At 47.5% G+C, this 14,520-nt stretch overlaps 1 protein-coding gene across 4 annotated transcripts in view; it reads right to left on the bottom strand.

Moving 5' to 3' along the window:
* The window catches only part of RHBDF2 (rhomboid 5 homolog 2), a 78,667-nt gene extending 70,165 nt beyond the window's left edge, over positions 1-8,502 (bottom strand). The window contains exon 1 of one of the 4 annotated variants that reach the window (XM_044296768.1): positions 8,365-8,502. The gene's annotated coding sequence lies outside the window, so the exon portion shown is untranslated. The remainder of the gene's footprint in view (positions 1-8,364) is intronic. The other 3 variants (XM_044296772.1, XM_044296770.1, XM_044296769.1) reach the window with 3 other exon arrangements.
* Between the last annotated feature and the right edge of the window lie 6,018 nt (positions 8,503-14,520).

The raw sequence follows: 14,520 nt of genomic DNA, 5'->3' as shown, positions 1-14,520 counted from the left end.
CCGCAATTGCAGACAAGAATAGGACGTGTTCTATTTTTTGGTGGAAAGGAAGTGCGGACAGCACATTTCGGCCCCATTGAAAATGAATAGGTCCGCACCTGTTCCGCAAAATTGCGGAACGGATGCAAACCCATTTTGCGGACGTGTGAATGCACCCTTACATGCCCGATCCTGCACTGTCATTTTTGTTGCTCTGCTCATCTAACGGAGCAGAAATAAATAGCGGTGGTGTGAACAGGGCGTAAGAGGCGAGTATACAGGGGAACCATTACTAGTCTAAATAACCTCAGGCAGTGATAAAGTACCGTCCAATATGGCGGATCTTCCCTGTACTTTATCACTTGGCTATAATATCCTGCTGTGCATTGACTACAGACTGCACCACATACATCACACACATCCATACACACACAGGTCGCAATAACGCCTGTAAAAGCATCATAGATGCCTGTTCAGGCCATTTTACTCCCTGGAAAAACGACTCATGCGTATTGTTACACATGGTCTTTTTCTAGTCAGGAGCGTTGTATCAGAAGCTGCCATGTCTGGCACACATGAAGCCCCGCCCCTCTCACGGACATCTCTCTCACCAGGAGCAGCTCCAGAGTCTGCACTCAACACTACATTGTGGTTACAGGACCTGTGGTGATGTCACAGTCATGTGATCAGCCATGTGTGTGGGAGGAGTTAGGGGAACACAGGCTCCTTGTAGGACTGTGCTGGTGGAGAATGCAGAGGTACTTTATGTATGGAAGGTGTGTATAAAGCAGTGCTACGTCAGTGTAACTAGTCTATTGTACAGTTTTCTGTGTGCAATGTAGGGGAGCGCCAGGTGGGCGCCGCGGTCTTATGTTTAGTGTATAATGTTGGATAAATGTAAAATTGTCTACATTTATTTCTGCATAGGAGACTAGCAATGGTTTCCTGCAGAAATATCCGCCTCGTAATGTTATGTGAGCCTATGCACTATATATATATATATATAAATTATTACAAAATTCATACTCCTCCTCGGCTAAAAACATTCTTTAATATTGTTAAGAGGAGTATTTTTACTCTTCTGGAAAAACTGTAGTACGACCTCTGCATACACACACACACACACACACATCACTACATTAGGGCTGCAGATATCGACTAGTTTTGCAATCGGTTTTTTAAACTTTTTTTACACTTTTTATTTAATAACTATTTCCTCCCTTAGGGGCTAGAACCTGGGATTTTTTTCATCCCTTGTCCTATTCACCCTGATAGATCTCCATCAGGGTGAATAGGACCTCACACTGTCCCTGCTGCTCTGTGCAGACAGCATCAGGGATGTTACCATGGCAGTCAGGGCATCAATAGCGTCCTGGCTGCCATGGTAACCGATTGGAGCCCCAGGATTGCACTGCTGGGGCTCCGATCAGAAGCTGCCACTGCACCACCAATGAGGGGGAGGGGAGAGGACCCTGTGGCCACTGCCACCAATGATTTTAATACTGGGGGGTGGAGGGAGGCGGCACTGTGCCACCAATGATTTTAATGGGGTGGGGGGTTGAGGGCGCACTGCACCAATGATAATTACCCCTTAATACAGGAGGCGGGTACTGGCAGCAGATCAGCGGCAGTTAACCCCTCAGGTGCCGCACCTGAGGGGTTAACTGCCGCTGATCGCAGCTCACTGTCAGGGGCAGGGTGCTGGCAATGCGATTCTGCTGCCGGCACCCGTCTCCTGTATTAGTGTTAAAGTCTGGACCCATATAAAGTAGTCTTTAAGTATTAGGCTAGACAGACCGACACCCAGCGATGTCCCAGCACTTACTATTATTCCTGGGCGCCGCTCCGTTCACCCGCAGTGCCCCATTACTGTCTCCTCTCCTGCTCCATTTGCAAACTACTATCGGAGCGATGGGGAGGAGACATCGGCTTCTCTAGTGGGCGTTCCTTCTCCCTGCACTGTAGCGCTATCCAATCGCCGCTCAGGAAGAAGGAACGCCCACTAGAGAAGCTGATGTCTCCTCCCTATTGCTCCGATAGTAATTGGCATATGGAGCAGGAGACAGTAATGGGGCACTACGGGCGAACGGAGCGGCGCCCAGGAATAATAGTAAGTGCTGGGACATATCTGGGCTGCTCTGTGTAGGAAAAGTCCTATCATTGGTGGCGCAGTGCGCCCTCCCCTCCTTCGCCCCCTCTCCCCATTGGTGGCAGCAGCAGCAGCACAGGGGGGAGGGAGGACAGCTTCCTTCTCCCCTGTGCTGCTGAGAGAACATGAGCGCGCCGACAGCAGCGTGCTCATGTTCAGAGATACTAGACTACGCAGAAGCGCAGCCCAGTATCGATAAAATGGAAATCCCGGTATCGTATCGATACCGGGACATAAGTATCGATTGGGTATCGAAATTTCGATACCCGCAACAACCCTAGATACAATTACCACACATAATGGGCTAACTGAATCACTCACAGGCAGAAAACACAAATTTTTCCCCAAAACACCACATATCCCCATATACATCCCTGGATAGCTCTGATCTGGGTGAACAACATATCCAAAAATCACCCAGATCCGAGCAGGGGTTCCCGAATCCCATGGAAGTCACATTTGGCCTACCTTCTCCTTCAAAGTTAGTATATGGGCCATAACCCTGAGGCAAGAGGCTGGCAAACAGGCCCCTCCAAAACCCAGTGGCGAGGTTATTTTCGCCACAGGCCTGTACCGCTCCAGCAGCCCACCCAAACTAACCAATAACATAGATCCTTGATGTAAGGAGCTCTGTTATTGCAGGCACGGGCAGCATCTCTGCGCTGCCCTTGCAGATCACAGCACTCACTGCACTAATGAAAAGCAGGGAAAAGTCTAAGGCGTATTGGTATGCCATGAAACTTTTTTCAGGGAGTTATAGCCTTTATGACGCTTGTACAGGCGTTATTGCGACCACTCGTTGACATCATATAGACAACACGTGACTAATTATGTGAACGTTGCCTGAGAAATATTAAGAACAGAGAGGAAAAAATAAAATAAATATATAAAAATAAATAAATAAATAAAGTCATAGATGACATAGCTGAGGACCAGAAGGGAGGTTATAGCTCTATAGCTTAACTACAACTGCTAGGAAGAAGATGACCTTCACTACAATTTACACCATGTACCAGCTTAATGGGCTGGCAAATAACTTATTTTTTAGGAGTGCGTCTTTAAACGGGTTGTCCCATAGCAACAATTTATCCCCTACCCACAGGATAGGGGATAAGTGTCTGATCGTCTAACCACTGGGGCCCCATTGATCATGAGAATGAAGATCCCTGCTCCCGCGTTTTTAATGGAGAGTCGGACATGCCACTCCTTTCAACTCTATGGGGCTGGAAGAAGCGCTTATACTCGGCTATCTCCGGCAGTCCTGTAGAGTTGAATGTCTGCAGCTCTATTCAAAAGGAGGAACCTGATCTCCGGACTGTTGGGGCCCCAGAGGTTGGGCCCCTGACCAATCAGACACTTATCCCCTACCCTGCAATACCAAGCCCCGACCCCCCCCCCCCCCCCCCGCCATACATATGTGCACCCCCAGCTGAGTGTGCATGTGTTTAACATAAAGTTTGGAATAAGCCACCTGCCACCAGATGCCTCCGGCAAGAACTTCTGCCACTGGGGGGGCCCCATACATATTAGATCTTCAACTGGTCCCGTCGAAAAATTGACAGTTTCGGCCTACGTACACATGTGTTTGACCTAACGTGTTGAGGTCAAATAGCATTTTTTGCTGTAAAAAGGTGAAAGCTGTGGCGAACCCATAATATCTGAACACAGTGGTAGACATGTCAGAACAGAGGCAAATTATGGTGCACGCCACATTTGTGCCATAATTTGCGACTTTAAGCGCATCTTACTCCACCGCAGGGGGCTCAAGACTGGCGCATAGGAACACCAGGTCTTGATAAATCTCCCCCACTAAGTCCATGAGATTTCCACTTCTGTCATGCTACTACACATTCTATTAAAAGGGGTTGTCTGCTTGGTAATATATATTATTATTTTTTGGGGAATAAAAGTGGTCAGAATGGCTTCAAAATAATAACTCCCACCTCACTGATCACCTGCCTTTTCAGTTTCTGGGTCCCCCACCTGTCTCTACTTTCTGGTCCCTCTCGGCACAGGAAATGTGACCACTCGGTCAATCACAGGTCAGAGAGGGACCAGGAAGACTAGGAGCTGCAGCGGTGAGAGAATGGACACCTGATTAGGACTTCTTCTGACTCTTAAAAAAAAAAAAAAAAAAAATCCGGGTGGAACAAAAAACGCACACACTGTACGCAAGTGCAGAAAAAAAGGGTTTAAAGGGTTTCTGTCACCACACTTTTCACTATTAAACATGTGCAAATGTCACCTGAATGTAACTCTGCTATTTTTTATTTTTATTTTGTGTGCCCCCATTTTTATTATAACTTTGCACCTGCTCCTAGAGGCTCCGTTCAGCCACCTCTTTCTACTCTTGATTGACAGGGCCAGGCCAGCGTTGGTCTCCAACTGGTGGCCCTGTCTGCCGGGGATATCTCACGCCTGCGCCGCCCCGTTCAGTATTCGGCGCAGGCGCAGTGAGGTAGCCGGCAAGCGTCCTTCCCTCACTGCGCCGAATACATAACAGGACAGCGCAGGCGTGAGAAATCCCCGGCAGACAAGGCCGGCAGGAGGAGACCAATGCTGGCCTGGTCCTGTCAATCAAGAGTAGAAGGGGGTGACATGAGGTGGGAGAACGGAGCCTCTAGGAGCAGGTGCAACGCCCCCCCCTCCCTGCTCCTAGAGGCTAATTTGCGTATAATAAAAGCTATAATTACACAAAAACGGGGGCACACTGAAAAAAATAAAAACGAAGAATAGCAGAGTTAAATTCAGGTGACTTTTGACAGTGGCGTGTGCCTAGTGGCAGGCAGGGGGTGTCGGCTCTCAGGGGGGTGCCAGAAGCAATGAGCACTTCCATCGATACAGATGGAAGCGCTCATTGCTGGAGCGCTGACGCCCACATACTGTTGCAGGGCTAGGGAGCGCATAGTTCCCTGCCACGCCACCGATCACCCCCATAGGCTTCAGGTCTAGTAGGCCTGAGGCCTAAGCGGTAGTGATATCCCGACGCAGGCGATGCGTGATGATGTCATCGCGCACGCCTGTGCCGGGACGGAGCAGCACAGTGAAGTGTGCGCGCCTTCCTCTGCGAGCAAGCGCCTGGCCATAGGTGAGTATTTAGCTTTTATTTTATGTGCCAACTTTTGGGGACACGGGAGGGGGGGAAATATTATGGTGGGATACTGTGTGGGGGCAATAATTATGGGAGGGATTACTTTGTGGGGGCAATAATTATGGGAGGGATTACTTTGTGGGGGGCAAATTACTATATGGCGCAAAGTGGGCCAAACTACTGTGTGGGGGGCAGAGTGGGGGAACTACTGTGTGGGGGAAATTACTGTAGGGGCGCAGTGTGGGGGGAAAATACTGTGTGGGGGGGCACTGTGGGCACAAATTACTATATGGGGGCAGTGTGGGGGAAATTACTGTGTGGGGGAAATTACTATATGGGACAGTGTGGGGGAAATTACTGCGTGGGGGGCAGCGTGGGAGGTATTGTGTTTGGGGAGGCACTGTAGGGGCCATTCTATTATTTCTGGGGACACTATACAGGCATTATTATCTGGAGCACAATATAGGGTGTTATTATTACTGGGGCACTCTAGGGGACATTATAACTGCCGTGGATACTATAGGGACATTTGGGGTAATTTATCAAAATGGTGGAAAAGTAGGACTGGCTTAGTTGCCCATAGCAGCCAATCAGATTCCACCTTTCATTTTTGACAGCTCTTGAAAAAACTGTTCTACTTTACACCAGTTTGATAAATGGCCCAAATTAGGTCTACTGGGGTCACTATTTTTTCAGCAGTATAGTACCTGGGACATTAGGGGGCACATCGGGCACAATATTGGGGGTGGCAGCAGGATGGGGGGGGGGGGGGTTGATGGAAAAATTTAGAAATCGAACATGTCTGTGTTACAAACTCTGTAGAGACGAGGAAAGAGAAGGTCTACATGATAGGAGATGTCCCCGGATGTAAAAGGTATGGGGTCAAGTATTGGGTGGGTGCCAGAGAAAGGACCCACCCCAGGTGCCAAACGCCCTAGGCACGCCACTGACTTTTGCACATGTATAATGTCAGCCTGTTTAATAGTGAATAGTGTTGAGACAGAAACCCTTTAACTTGTGCGCTATACCATCAGTTCTTCTCTGAACAGATCCTGACACAATCCGTATGGTTCGCGTGAAGTGTTCTCTACGCACAGCACGCAGATCTCTTGAATTCTATAGGCATGTCCATTATTTTTCTGTTGTCTGTTGTGGGAGGGTGCCTGCGCTAATCTTGGTCATTTTGCAGACAGAACGTGACCATTCCATCCAATGGGTCACGGGCAGCACACGGATACCATCTGGTTTTCACTGACCATTGCAGATCACCGAGGGTGAAAAAACACTGACATGTCCTGAAGCCTAATGTATACCAGTCACTGACTATACTATATAGGAACACTGCTGCCATATAGAATTAGACACTGCGGGGACGACGGGAACACTTATCACGTACATACGTATTTCCCTGCCATCTAGCGCCGTATACAACCCGATCGTGAACCCGCTGTATAGAGCGCTAGCGAGACCACCTCTGGAATACTGGGTCCAGTTCAGTCCCCATCTCTAGAACGAGGCCCCCAAAAGAAAAGGGGAGCGTATGGTGCACGCACTCCATTCACTTCAATGGGAGTTCCGAAAAGAGCAGGAGCAACTGCACTCTGGAACTCCCATAGAAGGCAATGGAGAGCGCACTGCACAAGCGCGCCCACCTCTCCATTATAGCTGAGCAGGCGCTCTTCTATTTTCGAAGTGAATGGAGGGTTGCCCGGTTTGCATAGAGATAGGTGAGGGTCCCACATTGGTGTTAGATCCTAGAAATATGCCACCAACGTGTGAGATGGACCAACCCCTTTAAGAGGAAATAGAGAATAAAAGACGCAAAAGGACAAGTGACAGGATGTAGAGAAGGAGAACTGCGGAAGCAGGATGCAGCAGTATACAGCATGCTCCTAACGGCACGGCCTATAGAGGCAGCTCATAAACATGGTCCAAGGCAAAGTAGAGCAAGCACGCCGATCCCAAAAGCAGAATACAGGCTACCGTTCACAGGGTCAGTTTACTTCCAGCGGTTGTGAAACTACAGCTCTCATCATGCTCCAATCACGTCTTGTGGAGTTCCAAGAACAGCTGAGCAAGTGTGCATGCTGGGAGTTGTAGTTGGAGGGCAGGAGGCTGCAGACTCATTCTACCTACAGCATATACGAGCTCCATACAGATATCTCACCATTAGGCACGACCGTATTTATGTGTCCGCGTCCGTTCCGCAAAAGGCGGTCCCATACATTTCAATGGAGCACACGCGACTTCCGTTCTGCAGCCCCACAAAATAGAGCATGTCCTAGTCTCGTCCATCAATAGCGGACAAGAAAAGGTATTTCTATAATAGGGCTGGCCGCGTGCGTTCCTCAAAACGCGGAACACACATGGCCGGTATCCGCGTTTTGCAGACTGCAAAATATACACGGCCGTCTGAATGAGCCTTTACACTGCTCTTGCATGCCGCTGCATTTTAGATATATATTTTTTTTTCCGAAAAAGAGGGCACGCCCCATGTTTAAAAGAATATTACTTTGTAATAATATTTTCTGATTTTCCACCTTTGCCAGGTCCTGACGGTGTGGGGTAGGGCAATAAAGTGACATCAGAGGATTGTGTCGGGGACAAAGGGCACGGGTGGATAGTGCGCTATAATGGGTAAAGCAGCAAAATGACCATCATGATGTCATCAGAGATAGCATGACATCACAACATAAGTACTGGAGAAAGAAGCATCTGAATGGTTAACGATTACAAAGCGCGTTCTTCCTCATTGGCGATACTGACGGGAAAACAAATCTCTTAAAGGGCTAGATCATACGAGGGTGGAGAGGTCCACAGGTCTCCTGTGGAATGATAACAGGATTGGATCCCGGAGGAAGGAAACAAAAAGTTCAAAGCAAGCAGCCTGTAAGGGGCCAGTCCACGGAGAAGTGCTGCCACATAGGTGTACCACAAGCTCCAGGACACCAAGGGTCATGTGACTGGTCAGAGACTGAAATGGCTGATAACAGGAAACAATAGAGTACATACAACTGTCCAGAGTTGGAGGTTACTGTCCCTTTAAGAGCCCCAGCACTGGCACTCATGGTCCAAACAGAGGCAGAACACAGCGTCCACACACCACAGGGGCCCCTGCACACCTCCAGCCCAGGGGGCCACTCACCTGGACACACTCTGCTGCTCCTCCTCAGCGCGCTTCCCGTCCACTCGCTCCAGAACAAACACACTTTCTGGGCGTGGCTGCTGCGAGCCAGCTGGGTGGGCGTGGTCCTGTGGCTGTGGGTGTGGCCGAAAAGTGCGGAAGAAGGTTAACCGGGAGACACGTGGGTGGGAAATGAGTCAGGACTCGAGAACGAGAATCCCGGGGGAGAGAGAGGCGGTCACGTGAGGGAACGGGGACGGTTTGGCCGCGCTCTGGCTCGGTTTCTAACCCGCAGGCTGCCCACGGAGCGCCCGCCTGTGCCTAACGGGATGTGTACAGTGAGGGGGAGGCTGGGAGTTCCTGGGACTTGTCTGGACTCGTAGCATTGCAAGTTCATCGCTAGAAAGGGCTGCGGGCAGGGACGTCACTAAACAGAGCGGGCGGATTGTTTCAGCGTTCTTTTGTGTGGCTATAAATAAAGTTTAGCCAATCTGGAGAGAACAAGCAGTCTTGTTGCCCATAGCAACCAGAATTCACGTTGCGGTGTAGATAGATAAGGAGTGTCCTTGTGGCTTTAAGCTGTGGTTGCTATGGGCAACAGGGACACTTTCTTTTTCCTTGCCCCCCTCCCCCCTTTCCCAAATATGCTCAGGCTTGCTTCTCACACTTTATTTTTTATGGATGGGTGTGTTTATATTTTATTTTTTCTAGGAAAGCATAATTATGTTTTTATTTTTTTTAATATCATTTATGTTTTGCAGGTATATTGTTTTGTTATTGGGCGAAAAGTAAAGATGACATCGGGGGAAAAAAATGCACTTTGTAGTGTCTTATATTTCCCTGTAAATTCGGATCAAACAAGTAGCCCGAGGCCTTATTCACACAGTGATTCGCTGACGCGTGCTGTCATACTTACAAACGTTAGGTTGGTAAAATCGGGAGATTGAAAACCACACCCCTGGGATTGTCATGGGACTGCCCACTTATGGGTGGAGTTAGTCAACCTCACCCATATTAGGGACAGTTGGCATACCCATTCGTGTTAAGCCTCATGCACACTAACGTTGTTTCCGTTCCGATGTTTGTTTGTTTTATGCGGATAGGATGCGGACCCATTCATTTAGAAGGGTCCGCAAAAAACGCGGACAGCACACTGTGTGCTGCCTGCATCAGTATGTCCGTTCCGTTGCCCCACAAAAAAAAAAGAAAATGGTGCATGTCCTATTTTTTTTCTATTTTGCAGATAAAGATAGGCGTTATTACAATGGATCCGCAAAAAAAGCTGATGCCATACAGAACGTCATCGTTTGTGTTTTGCGGTCCGCAAAACACAGACGGTTGTGTGCATGTAGCCTTAATGTGTGTGTTCACTCATCCGGTTTTTTTTTAACATGGGTGCTCTATATTGTCCGTGTTTACTGATCCATCACTCCCATTATAGTCTATGGGTCCATGAAAAACACGGATGCCATCCATGTTTTATAGACCGTTAAGAGGAAATGCTCTGAAAATTAAAGGGGTCTTCCGGTTAGATTTTTGGCTTCCTTTCCTTCTCTCCGCTGACCATGCCCAGTGCAGGGACCAGAGGATGAAGAAAGCGGAGCACTGGAGCAGGTAAGTAGGAATATTTGGCTTATGGGGGCAACTTATAAGCACTTGCTAAAAAAAAAAAATACCGGAAAAGCCGACGTGTTGTAGCCGCATTTTCCGCGGACAGCACATGGATCCGTTAATTTTAATGTGTTTGTTTATACATCAGTGGTTTTTCACTGACCAGTGGAAAAATCATGGGAGCATGCAGTCCATGATGGGGACCAAACATGCCCATTAAAGTCTATCGATCCGCGAAAAACCACTGACACTACTCCATCCATCTGTGGTTTCCATGACCACTGATAGGAGATGCCCTGGAAATTAATTTTCAGCTGAGCAGCGTCCGTGCAATTCGGATGACACACGGATAAACAGATCCTTCAGAGATGAAACACGGACATGTTTTTTTCCACGGACGTCAAATTGACAAGGAAATGTGAACTCGCCCTTAGGCTACATGCACACGACCATATGTATTTAGCGGTCCGCAAATAAATAAATAAATGGATGGCGTCCGTATGACTTTTTTTTTTTTTTTTTTTTTTTTTTTCTTGCGGATCCATTGTATATGCCTATCCTTATCTGCAAAACGGACATGCTCTATTTTATTTGCGGAATGGAACTACGGACAACGGACGTGGAAAACAAACGGTTGACTATCCACATTTTTTAACAGCTCCATAGAAATGAATGGGTCCGCATCCTATCAGAAAACAAAAAACGGAACGGACGCGGAAACAAATTATGTTCGTGTGCATGTAGCCTTATTTTTAGTTATATGCAAATGAGGTGCTTGGAACAGTGAGTGACTGGCACCTCGGAGCACCACTTATCCTCCGCCTCTCCTGGAGCAGTCCTAGGCCAGTCCCTCAGTGCTCTGAACACCTAATTTGCATATAACTAAAAATACGTTTTTCTTTGCAATGATGAGGGCAAGTTTTATTCTCCATGATCAACCCTAGCAGGCAGCATGCCTGGTGTCATAGGGTTGATCATGGTGACAGATGCTCTTTAACCCCCTTCCCAACCTCCATACGACTATACACGGCGGCTGAGACTTTAAAGATGGCGCCCACTCGCAAGTGTTTTAAAGAGCAGGCACCTGGGGCTTATGTATGGGATCGACAATAACGTCAATTGCGTACATTTAACCACTAAATGTGACCACAGTTTCTGTCAGGATAAAAACCGTGAACGCGCGCACTCCTTGCCGTGCACCAACACCCCCTAGCGAGGTTGAGGGGAACTAGATATAGTACGGGGCAGCCTCAGTCCTCCTGAGTGACACGAGGCTGCCGCACATTAAAAGCTCATGCACACATGTGATCGCCAATGCACAGGCACCATCCGTTTTTTTGTGGGAGGTGAAGCGACCAAAAAACAGCGAATCGGACATTTTGACTTTTTTCCTGTTTTGCCATTTGCTGTATGGGGTAAATATTTTTAATATTTTACTAGTACGGGCATTTTTGCATGCGGCGATGCCCATGATGTTTATTTTTTTGTTGTTTATGTATTTTTATTTTGGGGAAAGGGGGGGTTAATAGAATTTTTAATTTTATTTTTAAAAACTTAAAAATTTTTTTTTTTTATAGTTCCCATAGTGAACTGTAACAAGCAATCATTAGATTGCTTCTCAAACACTCCAGTGCATCAGCATTGGAGTGTATGCGAAAAACAGTATGGGGGAGATTTATCTTTATTGCTGTAATTGCGCTGATCTGCAGCATGAAGCTGACACATCAGTTTTGCCGTATAGGAAACCCCGTAAAATCATAACCCATAAAACTGTGCGGAATGTTTTTTTTCCAATTTCACCCCTTTTGGAAAAAAAATTCCCCTGATTCCCAGTACATTGTATGCAATAGTAAATGGTGCCATTGAAAAGTACAGCTTGTCCCGCAAAAAACAAGCCCAGTACATTTGGCTGCAGATTTCATCCTCTGCATTGCAAAGGGGTAAATACGCTGCATGAATTGACGTGGTACAGATTTAACACCTTAAGGACCCAGGATGAGAATGCTCATCCTAAATCGCCGGTACTTTGCAACCCAGGACGAGCATTCTCGTCCTGCGGTCCTTCCCCCCCCCCCCCCCCATGTGCGGTTCGGCAATCAGCAGCACGGATCAGGCTGTTAATGACAGCCGGATTCCTGCTGCATCCACCAGGATCAGTGATAACGCCGATGGCAGTGGATGCCACAGTCAGCGCTAAACGTGGCATATGGGAGGTTTAGCGCTCCCTCTCCTTAGCCATCGGGTCCCCGTGCTGCGGTGGCAGGAGACCCGATGGTTGCCATGGCAGCCCCAAGCCATTCCAAGGCCTCGGGGCCCGGCATGTGCAGAGGCCCAATTGAAACAGTGATCAGACCCTGTAATGTTGGAAGTCCCATAGTGGGCCAAAAATAATAAAAGGGAAAAAAGTTTTTTTTTTTTTTTTAACAATACAAAAATAAAGTTTCAATAAAAAAAAGCCCCTTTCCCATAAAAAGAGACATATAAAATTGTAAAAAATAGAAAAAACAAAACAGACATATTGGGTATCTCCGCAGTGCGTAACAACCTGCTCTATCAAAATATCACATGATCCACCCCGTCTGATCAACACCATAAATTTTTTTATAAAAACTGTGCTACAAAAAGCCATTTTTTGTCACCTTACATCACAAAAAGTGTAATACCAAGCGAATAAAAACCCATACACACCCAAAAATCATACCAATCAAACAGTCATGTCATCCCACAAAAAATGAGACCCTACCTAATACAATCGCCCAAAAAAAAAAAAAAAAAACTATGGCTCTCAGAACATGATTTATTTTTGTTTAAAAAAATGCTGTTATTGTGTAAAACTTAAATAAACAAAAAAGTAGACATATTAGGTATCGCCGCGTCCGTAACAACCTGCCTTAAAAAAAATATCACATGACCTAACCCCTCAGGTGAACACCATAAAAAATAAAAACGGTGTCAAAAAAGCAATTTTTGGTCCCCTTACATCACAAAAAGTGTAATACCAAGCGATCAAAAAGTCATGTGCACCCTAAAATAGTACCAATCAAACAATGATAATCTAATACCAAAAAAATGAGCCCCTACATAAGACATTCGACAAAAAAAATAAAAACTATGGCTTTCAGAATATGGAGACATAATTATTATTTTTCTAAATGCTTTATTATGTAAAACTGAAACAAACAACAACAAAAAAATTGGTATTGTCGCGTCCGCAACAAACTGCTCTATAAAAATACCACATGATCTAACCCAGTGTTTCCCAACCAGTGTGCCTCCAGCTGTTACAAAACTACAACTCCCAGCATGCCCGCACAGCCAAATTCTGTCCGGGCATGCTGGCAGTTGTAGTTTTGCAACACCTGGAGGCACACTGGTTGGGAAACACTGATGTAACCTGTCAGATGAACATTGTAAATAACAAAAAATAAAAGCGGTGCCAAAACAGCTATTTTCCATTTCATCCACCATGACGGCCCACATTGAGATTGACCCTTGACCTCTGTAGGGGCAGGAACACATAGAGAGTTTAAGAACCCCCCCACCCCTCCACCTCCTCAGTGCTTTCCTGCCCCTACAGGGGCCAACACGTGGAGAGGATCCTCCTCAAGGAGGATTACATCGTTAGTTTTTACTTTGCAGGTTCTCCAGCTGGCCTCCCGCGGCATGGGCTAAGGCTGGCCAGCTTGGAGCATCGAGGACCCTCGTCTCGGCCTATGCTGAGGCCTGTGGTCCTCCCCCATACCTCTCGTACTTCCTTCCCTCCTTAGGGAAGCAGTCGGGGGTGCCGGATTCGCGGGCGCGCGGTGCGGTGTGCGGCGTTCTTCCTCCGCATGCTGTGCGCTTGTGACCGGCTGGGGGAGCAGGTGCGGCGCATGGAGCGCTCAGGAGGCAGGCCGGACGCCGCACGCATCCTCTCATAGGCTCGTGTGGCGCCGGCTCTTGCCGTCACTAGAGGCGCAGCTTGATGACTTCAGACGCCGGGAAATTTGAAAAGGGAAGTAGACCGCGGTTCCCTCCAGCTCTTGCCTGCTGCACCGCGATGTCTGAGACACCTGCTCCCCGCCAGGAAGGCCCTGATCCCACTACTGCCAGTGCCGTGAGTCCCCTTCTGGGGGCTATATATTTCAGTCTTTTGTCATTGAAATTCTAATTGGCATATCTGGTTGCTTCCTCACTCCAGGGCAGCAAGGAGTCAAAGCCAAAGTCCAAACTCCTAAAATGCTGCGCTTGCTCTAAGCGTCTCCCTGAGAACTACAAAAAAAGGTTGTGCAAATCTTGCACATCGGAAATTTGGAAAGAAGAACAACCAGATATTCTGTCTGAAATGAAATCTTTTATTGCGGACGAAATCAAGTCCTCTTTAGCCACCCTGACAGCCCCCGCTAGTACTCCTATCCCCTCCAAGAAACGCAAGTTGTCCGCTATCTCCTCCTCTGAGGGCGAGGATGTTGAAGTGGCTTCCACCTCATCCAGACAATTTCCTAATGAGGAACCCTTGTCTGACGGGGAAATTCCGGACGAGGATAAAAAATATTCTTCTCCGCTGATGAAATGGAGGAGCTGCTG

This window comes from Bufo gargarizans, chromosome 6, assembly GCF_014858855.1.
Source record: "Bufo gargarizans isolate SCDJY-AF-19 chromosome 6, ASM1485885v1, whole genome shotgun sequence".
In the NCBI taxonomy this organism is placed as follows: domain Eukaryota; kingdom Metazoa; phylum Chordata; class Amphibia; order Anura; family Bufonidae; genus Bufo; species Bufo gargarizans.
Note: the sequence above shows the minus strand (reverse complement) of the source record. Positions and strands in the feature narration are given on the sequence as shown.